This window comes from Argopecten irradians, chromosome 8 (genome assembly GCF_041381155.1).
Source record: "Argopecten irradians isolate NY chromosome 8, Ai_NY, whole genome shotgun sequence".
Taxonomy (NCBI): Eukaryota; Metazoa; Mollusca; class Bivalvia; order Pectinida; family Pectinidae; genus Argopecten; species Argopecten irradians.
In genome coordinates, this window is record NC_091141.1 from 8,614,035 (window position 1) to 8,624,134 (window position 10,100).

General features: G+C 39.1%; 1 pseudogene; it reads left to right on the forward strand.

The window, feature by feature from the left end:
* The first annotated feature begins 6,664 nt into the window (after nucleotides 1-6,664).
* LOC138328960 (uncharacterized) lies at nucleotides 6,665-8,770 on the forward strand (annotated as a pseudogene).
* The last annotated feature ends 1,330 nt before the right edge of the window (nucleotides 8,771-10,100 follow it).

The following is a 10,100-nucleotide window of genomic DNA, read 5'->3' on the forward strand; positions in this document are numbered from 1 at the left end:
CTCAGAATTCGTCGGGGTTGACCAATTGCGTATTTTCTCAATCTTGGATGGATTCGGAGAGGTCAATTCGGCTAATACTAGATGTCCAAGGTAGATCACCTGGTCTTAAAGAAATCTTCACTTCTTTGGAAACAATTTCAGGCCACTTTCCCTGGAGCGTTGGAGTACTTTCTCTAACCGACGAAGGTGTTCCTCATAGGTATCAGAGTATACAATCAGGTCGTCCAGGTATATGGCTGGTGCATTGGATAGTCCGACCCAACACAATGGGTTATGCCCAAGGACTACGGGAAGGGCGAATAATCCCTGCCTCTGTCAGCCGGTGTAGGTGATTACGCAGCTCTTCATACATAGATGGTGGTATTCGCCGATGTCGTTGCTTCACTGGGTTGCTGTCACTAAGCTCAATCTGGTGTTTCACGGCTCCTGAAAACCCAATGTCGTCATCATGGTGTGAAAATACATCCTCAAATTGCCCTAGCATGGATTTCAGCTGGTTGATCTGAACTGGTGTTGTGGATGTGGTCCCGATATCCATCTCTTCCATAATATTCTCTAACTAGTTATCATTTTCCTCCAAGTCATGGTCATCCTTAGTCTCAATGTTTACTGGGCTGACCTCGCACAGCATGGCTCTAGGTGCTATCACCATACTGCGACATGACATATTGGCGAGTTGGATATTCAAAGATCTGTTTCCTTTATAATGATAGTTTATGAGACCAGGGGTTAGGTCTAGGTCTGTGAACGTGATACAATCCTTGGCTGGCTGGAGGATAGCACAAGTTGGATGGTACGGCATATCCTTATCAACATAGGCTTTTACTGTTACCTGTGTGTTAGGACTAACTGTAATCGCTTTCTCTTCCGCACACCTTACAATTCCAAGTTTGAAGTTGTTCTTGGCCAAGTGTTTCTCTCGAAGAGATATGCATCTGAATGCAAGATACAAGGGTGTAAACGGATTAGCTTCCTGCAAATATCTTTCTCCATACTTACGCTTACAATCCTCCAACAGCACCGACAGGATATTGGTGCCAAGCAATACTGGTATCCTGCTGTTGTATTGGCTGTCGGGTACAACAAGTAATATACAATCCTGTGTATTGTTTCCTGATATTCCAGTAACTTCTATACTAGTCTCCATATGGTAAAAAATATGGTAATGATTCCTCATCAGCAGTATCTATATTAAGAACACAAGTAAATGGGTGAATAGGTAAATGGGATAGATGGAATTCGTAGTACGATTTGACCACAGTCGAAACTGTAGATCCTGTGTCCAACAGTGATAATATATCATGGCCCTCCATTCTTACCTTTACTTCATTAGCTGAACGAACTAATTTATAGCTTTACATGTCACAGCTATCACATCTGATGTGTCCCTGGGGTACTGAGTGTTGAAACCTATGGCCGAAGACACCAAACAACACACCCCACCCGGTCACATTATACGGACAACGGGCAAACCAGTCGTCCCAATTCCTTTTTGCCGAGCGCTAAATGTGAGCAAAACTACCATTTCTATAGACTTTGGTGTGTCTCGCCAGGGGACAGAACCCAGAGCCTACCTCACAGGGGTGAACGCACAAATCAAGGGCAAAAGTAAGGCGGTGCCAAGGGAGGCATTAGGAAACATAGTCAGTTTGAAAGAGAAAAGATAAGATCCTAAATTAAGTCGCCTTTTACGATTATGGAATAAGGACAGCAGGTACAACTCTAACGCCCTACCTGCAGGGCACCGAACCAGGAGAGGGATGCTGGGCATCTTGCTCATTTTTTTTTTCATGCTAAGGGCTCAGCATACAGGGAGTGGGACGACTGGTTCGCCCATTGTCAGTATGTGTTGCTTGGTGTCTTCGGCGGCATGCTTCACTGATTTAGCAAAAGGACACAACACGAATATACCACAGTCTCCACTCATGTTATGTTTGTTTGTTTGTTTGTTTGATTAATTTACGTCCAATTAACAGCTATGGTCATGAAAGGACGGCCTCCAATGTATGCGGTGTGTTGCGTGTATGTTGTGCGAGGTGCGTGTTTGGGGAGACTGCGGTATATTCGTATTGTGTCTTCTTGTATAGTGACGGCCTCCCATGTATACGGTGTGTAGTGTGTGAATCTATTCGAGTTCACTGTCTATGGTATAAGATATAAAGTCTACTGCATATGTCATTAACACGTGTGTGACGTTGTGCACGATGTTAGACGTGAACGGACGCCTGGTTGTTACACACGACTGTAAGTCAGAAAGTAAAAGTAAAAAGTAAAAACTTGTGGAAACGGCCAATAAAAACACACAATATACAAAATAACAATCATGAGCTCATAAAATGTTCACAACTATAAATTATCATAGTTTTGATTCCAAGAACGTAGATGATATTGATTCTTGGTTAGGCATTTTGAAACATAATTTGCCGTACAGATCAAGCGTGGGATACGTAGCTATATGCAAACATAGTACACAATTGTAGGTAAACATTATAGAGGTTAGGTTGAACCTTGGTTGAAACATGAAAAAATGAGCTGAAGGCTTATTCGGAAGTAAAATGTGTAAAATAATGTCCGCTGACATTAGTGACTATTAAACTTGGCTGAGCTCTTAAGGCATTTAACTCGGTTTACATTTGTTACAAATATTGCATAGGGAATGGCAGAAAATCACGTTTTTAGTACATCAAAGGTTCATAGCTCCACTACATAATGTCGGCCAAAATTGGCAATCGAACTTTGTTTGTTTGTTTGTTTGTTTGATTAATTAACGTCCTATTAACAGGCTTAAGGCATTTGACCTTGTTACAAAGTTTTAAGAAAATCGGTTAATACTTATTAGAGTTATTGAGGGAAATGGCAGAAAATGATTTTTTTTTCTTCCATTAAATCAAAGGGCCATAACTCTGCTAAAAACGGGTCCGTCGCAAGTGGCGCTTCAACTTGGCCAAGCCCTTAAGACATTTAAGTTTGTTACCAAGTTTGAAGAAATCGGTTAAAATTTATTACAGTAATTTTACGGAAGTGGCAGAAAATGACTTTTTTAATATTAAATCAAAGGGCCATAAACTTTGCTACTTAAGATCTGCCAAAAGTGGCAATCGCACTTAAATAAGCCCTTAAGGCATTTAACTTTGTTCCAGGTTTTTACATTATTAGTTTTAACATTTGTTAGTTATTACAGAGAAACTTCAGAAAAATGACATTTGTAGTAAATTAAACGGCCATATCTCTGATAAATACATCCGTTGAAAGAGTTGATCGAACCTGGCCAGGTAGCTACGGCATTTAACCTTGTTACCAAGTTTGAAGAAAATCGGTTAATATTTATCAGTTATTGTACGGAAGTGGCAGAAACTGACTTTTTTATTTAAGCAAAGGGCCATAACTCCGCTTAATAAGGTCCGTTGGAAAACGCGATCGAACTTGGCCGAGTCCTAAAGGCATTTAACCTTGTTACTAAGTTTGAAGAAAATCGGTTTACATTTGTTACACTTATTGCACGGAAATGGCAAAAAAAGACGTTTGTAGTAATTCCAAGGACCATAACTCGAAAGCGGTGAATAACAAACGATATATTTATTATAAATACACGTATATTTCATAAAAGCCTATCATCAATTACAGGGTAAAGGAGAGTAACTCGTACGTGACAATTTAACTGACTAAGAACAGGGAATTCGGCAGTCCGGAAAACTCGTAATCCGGACGGTTTAGGCTGGGAAAGAAGGTGTCCGGATTATCGAGGGCCCACTATGTGCAGCGTGAGATGTGTTCTCGGAGACTGTGGTAAATTCTTGTAGTGGAATACCACGTGGTCACATTATACTGACAACAGGCGAACCAGTTTTCAACTACCACTTTTATAGACTTTGGTAGTGTCTCGACCAGGGAGCAGAACCCAGAGCCTACCTCACAGGGGCAAACGCTCACCAGAAGGCCAGAAGCCAGGCGGTATACAGACAGACATTAGGAAGAAGAGAAAACATTATATTCTAAATTTAGTCGCCTTTTAAGATATTGCAATAGGGGCAGCAGGTCCAATTCTTACACCCTACCTGCAGGGCAGCGTTTGATAGATGGCTTTACTTGTATGAATAGATACACTAGTACTACCTAATGATACGAGTTCAACGCAGACCAGAACTGAGAACAAGAGAAAGAGAGATGAAACTGGATGTTGACCATGATACAAAACTCAGGGAGGATTTGAAAAGTGAAGTTATGGCAGATGTTAAGAAATACATTGACTCGAAAAAATTATAAACCGCTGAAGTTTAGAAACAGATGTTGGGGACCTCAGAGGAAGTTAATAAACAAGATGACACTGCAGCGGAGATGAAAACCATACATGTTAATCAACAGCAGAGAATCGACAAGACTCGCAATGAACAATATTTAAGAAAATACAATGTACGCATATGTACGCAATGTACGGTACAAATAATGAGTGACAAAAATAAGCATTTGCTGAAGATGTCCCCAGATACACCACCCTCCATGTGGCTGTGGAAGATGTTCCGAGCCCCTTAACCACAAGACCTAATAAGTGTCTGTAACGTCAATATGAACCCGAAAGACCAAAGGCTATAAACAAACTGCAAATTTCTAACAGGCCTCCATCACCAGACTTGATGAGGCTCTGGAGGATGTCCCAAGATCCTTTGCCCTGCAAGTAGGGCGTTAGAATTGTACATACCTGCAGTCCCTACTGCATGATCGTAAAAGGCGACTAAATTTAGGATATTATATTTTCTCTTCTTCCAAACTGAATTTGTTTCCTTATGCCTCCCTTGGCACCGCCTAACTTTTGGCCTCTCACACACTTTCTTTCAGCCATTTTGTTTACTTTTATGCGAAAAACTTCGACACCACAATCCATCGCAGCTTCATTTGCATACTATCCTGTCACATCGTAATAAATCAAGGATTGCCTTCAATTTTGTTTACTTTTAAACATATTTGTTCAATCCTGCATGATGACCATAGGTCAGATGACCTAACAAGAGGCCAAATGGTCTTATCGGTTATCTGACTATCTTGGCAATAGTCAAATAGAAAATTAATTACATATGGTGTCATGGTAGTCATCTTCGATTTGGGATCAACCAGCTATGTAACAACACTTTATCAAGATCATATTAGTACCATTTCAGGCCAGTTTCAGCCCAATCGCAACGGTAGAACTGCTGTAGAAGTTCAAGGTTTACCACACATACGGTCAATTTGTAACGGGACATCTTCTAGTTACACTCATAAGCAAGGCCTAATTGTTGCAGAATTGGCAAACATCTTTGTTCCAATCATCTCCAATCACGTAAAATAAAAAAAAGCAAAATTGACCCGAGGATTTTTAATTCCAACTATATAATGATGCTATCAATAACACATGACTATGAATGTTAGTCAATGCTAAGTTTCAGACTAGCTGTTTATTTGAAAAGTCGCCATATTGAACACTTTTAGCCCCGCCCCTCAGGCTTCCCGGGGGGTCAACCCCTTAACTTGTACAATTTTGAATCCCCAACTTATAAGGATGCTAACATTGCACGAGTGCTATCCCATGTTGCTTAGTTTCATAGAAGTCGTTTATATGAAAATAGCCAAATGGACTTTTTTGGCCCCGCCCCTCAGCCCATTTGTACAACTTAAAATCCCTACATTAGGATGCTACCATTATATTATGAGTGCTATCCCATGCTCAGTTTCAGAGAAGTCGTTTACACAAGTATGAAAATGCCAATTTGACTGACCCCTTTTGGCCCTGCCCCTCAGTCCCCTGGGTCCCATCATACTACCAGTCAACTTTTGTTGAAATTCCGGCCTTCAATCTTGTTTACAATTTTTATTGATTGTAACATTTATTGAATCTCTATACTCAACTTTTTGATCTGCAGAGCGACAATGAGCTTGCAGCAGAGGAATTCACATGTCCTGTGTGCAATATCAGAGGACGTGTAAATGATGAAGAAAAAGGAATCCTTTGGGTTGGATGTGATGCTGTTAGCTAGTCGGTGGTTCCATAGGGACTGCCTTACATAAGGAACAAACTTATGTATATCTGAATTTATTGTTGCCTCAGATTGGTTGTACCAATTTAGCTCCTCTGGTGAAATCATACAAACACCTTGTGGCGCTTCAAATATTGATATTGAGCTTTTTGACCAAGAACTTGACAAAGTCACTTCAAGGGACCAGGGCATGCTTATATGCCAAGTACTTATGGCTCATGAATATATTTCGCCAAACGAACAAGAAGTGGGCTATTTGTGATTTCTGCGAAAAAGTCCTTTTAAGTCATCTGTTTACCTCAAAATGTGTACAGAGATTTGAATTGAGCAAGGCATCCGATGATTTGCCTTGGTGTTGCAAGATTTGTCCTTCTGACTTAAGAGAAATCACAATAAAAAAATATATGGAACATATTACACACATTTAAGTCGCAGATTATATAAGGTGTGAGATGAGTACATGTATGTAGAAAATTGACAGGTAGAAAGTGAGAGTATTTAATTTAATATGCAAGGTGTAAATGTTATATATTCACTTATATATTCCCGCTGTGCATATTACAGAGTTGTCTCCCATTTGACAAGAGTTGCGGTTCTTGCGGGTAGGTAACCGTGACTTCCGGTATAAACAAATGACTATCTAGTATCAGCTGAAGATGGGTAAAAACTACTGCTGCATGCCAGAGTGCACAAATTTTCAAGGAAGATGGGTAACTTCGGTAAACCAGTAAGCTTACACAAGCTTCCATTTAAAACATCAACACGTAGAGCCTGCATTAATGCTATCAGTACTAAAAAATGGTCACCAACCAGTTACACCCGAGTGTGTTCTGATCACTTCGAAAACGGAATTTGGCCAAACGTTTTTGACAGAACAAAATTCCAACCGAGTACCTTGCACAAAAATACTATTCTTGTGAAGCGACAACATTTAAACCTAAACGTCCACGTAGACGGACAGTGCAGGCGAGTGTAAGTGTCAGCGTTCCTGCTCCTGAGATTTGTTTGTTTGATTAATTAACGTCCTATTAACAGCTATGGTCATGTAAGGACGGCCTCCCATGTATGCGGTGTGTTGCGTGTATTTTGTGCGAGGTGCGTGTTTTGGGAGACTGGCAACAGTTCCACTATACAAGAAGACACAACATGAATATACCAAAACACACACCTAGCACAGTATACACGCAACACAACGCATACATGGGATGCCGTCCTTACATGATCATAGCTGTTAATTGGACGTTAATTTATCAAACAAACAAAATTGGGAGACTGTGGTATATTCATGTTGTGTCTTCTTGTATAGTGGAACTGGTGCCCTTTTTATAGTGCTATATCATTGAAACATGCCGCTGAAGACACCAAGCAACACACCCCACCCGGTCGCATGTCAGTGAGGTTAAAGTTACTGTCGAAAGTGATCAACAGACTAACAGACTGGTCGACGATGAAGGATCTGCAGTGGAACCAGATCTACACAACGCATCAGATGACGACATTAAATCTCACTTTGGGAAAGTCATTGAAATTTCAAAAATAGATCCAAAATAAATATATAATGTTACACTGTTTATTACTCTTTTGGCTCATTTTCATATAACAGTAATGTTTTAAATGAGTCGTAAAGTGATACGTTGATAAGCCTTAGATTTTACATAAGTCTCAATATTAAGTTTATGTGTTTGTTTGATGGCATTTTAAATATGATGTAGTTGATAATTTTGCATTTTATTTGCATTGCTTATACTTAGAATGACAGTACATTTGTTACATATATACATGGATGGCTAATGATCAAGATTTACTGTATGGTAAAAAGATTATTGAATTTTTAAAACTACCTTTTTCTTTAAAGATAATCCAAAGATGATACTCTGCAGTCAGATGTTCCTGTCGTGGACTCTGCGGGCGATCAGGGAACCCAAACAGACACGACACGATTATGCGTCTTTTAAGTGCCTTTTTGACACATCAGTAGATTTTGGTGTTGGTGAAGAAACGTGTGGGCCGAATAAAAGACTTAGATTGATAGATAAGTTCTTCCTAGTTATGATGAGACTTCGTTTGGGCCTACTTGCAAATGATCTACGACATCGATTTAAGGTAGACGCATCTACTGTTACAAGAATATTTTCCAAATGGATGAAATTTATGAGTGAAGCTATGCAATCTCTTGTTTATTTCCCTAAACTGAAAGTTATGCAGTCTAGTGAACCCTAAAGTTTCAGGCCTTTTAGTGACAGTAGAATTATCTTAGATTGTACAGAGATTTTTATTCAAACACCTTCTTCACTGGAGAATAAAAGTACTACTTACTCTAATTACAAGTCACACAACACATTCAAAAGCCTAGTTGATGTAAGCATGACAGGGGCTGTTGTATTTCTCTCTAAGCTGTTTGGTGAATGTGCCTCTGATGTAGAAATTACCAGAGAAAAGGTTTACTTCAACTTTTAGATGCGGGTGATGCAGTAATGGTAGATAAAGGTTTCATCCATTTAAAATCTGATCTGACACCAGTGAGGGTGAAACTATATTGTCCGCCTTTCAAAACAAAAGAACAGTTCAATAAGGAAGAAGTTGAGACAACCAAAAGGATAGCATCTGCTCGAATTTATATTGAGAGGAAAATGGAGCAGATAAAAAATTTCAGGCTCTTACAAGGTATTATGCCAATAGCACTAGCTCCAATGACTGATGATATTGTTTTTGTTTGTGCAGCCATGACCAGTTTACTGCCACCTCTTGTCAAATCAAAATGAACATTATTACTGAGGGTTATAACTATGTGCCATATAACTGGTTATAAAGCTGTATCTTCTTCAGTATAATTATTGAAGACCACAAGTTCTGTTGAATATTGAACATGAATTCGAGTAGATGGAATGAAATTGTAGTAAAGATAAAAAAACTCAACACAATGTAAAAATCAAAGTGAATTATGTATATTTTAACACCATTTAACAGTTGTACTGTACATATTTGAAATGAAGTTGTTGACCACTGTTAGGCTTCTCAGTTTGACAAAATATTTAACTGCATATAGTACTGTATATAATACATGTAGATCTATGTGAATGTCATACATTTTATCAGTACTATGTATATGTACGAATAGAAATTAATTTTTGACCTCTGATTTGTCTTGTGTAAAATTAACCTGCTTAGGATAAAAGTAGGGCATTTAGATGTATTTTAGGGACATGGGCATTATTTGAGTCGAATACTGTAGGTAAAATTGCCCAGGCCTTTATTTTTATTAAGTGGAAAGCCCCTGTTTTGAATGGACTATGCATAAAAAAATTGAAAATCAAATATATTCTAACATTGGTACATCCAATATGGAGGACTTGATTTAGGTTTAAATTAAAACAAGGGATCCCAGAGGGATCATGGCGCCCACCAAAGAATGATCTACGTCTGACAATAGAAAGAGGGATCTTTTCTCTGCTTTCAAACTTTTACTACATATTACTACGTATGAAATTTGAGAAAGACCTTTTCAGTACTTTCTGAGATATATAACACTAACAAACGTCAATTGTCAAATACCTGTTGCCCATCTTGTTAACCGATCGGTCCCAAAATGCAATATGAAGGTCCTAGGAGAACCTACATATAAAATTTGAGACAGATCACTTTAGTACTTTCTGAGAAAAAGCGAACTTCAATTATCAAAATTCAAGATGGCGGCCTGACCGATCCGTCCCAAAATGCAATATGCACAACTAGGGCCCTAGGGAAGCATACACGTGAAATTTGAGAGAGGTCCCTTCAGTACTTTCTGAGAAATAGCGGTAACAAACTTTAACTATCAAAATCCAAGATGGCGGCCATCTTGTTAACCTATCGGTCCTAAAATGCAATATGCACAACTAGGGCCCTAGGGGAACCTACAAATGAAATTTGAGAAAGATCCCTTCAGCCCTTTCCGAGAAATAGCGGTAACAAGAAATGTTAACGGACGGAAGGACGGACGACGGACCACGGACAAAAAGCGATTTGAATAGCCCACCATCTGATGATAGTGGGCTAAACAATAAATATTAATGAAATGAGTTAATATTAAAGATTACAATTTTGGGCTCCTCT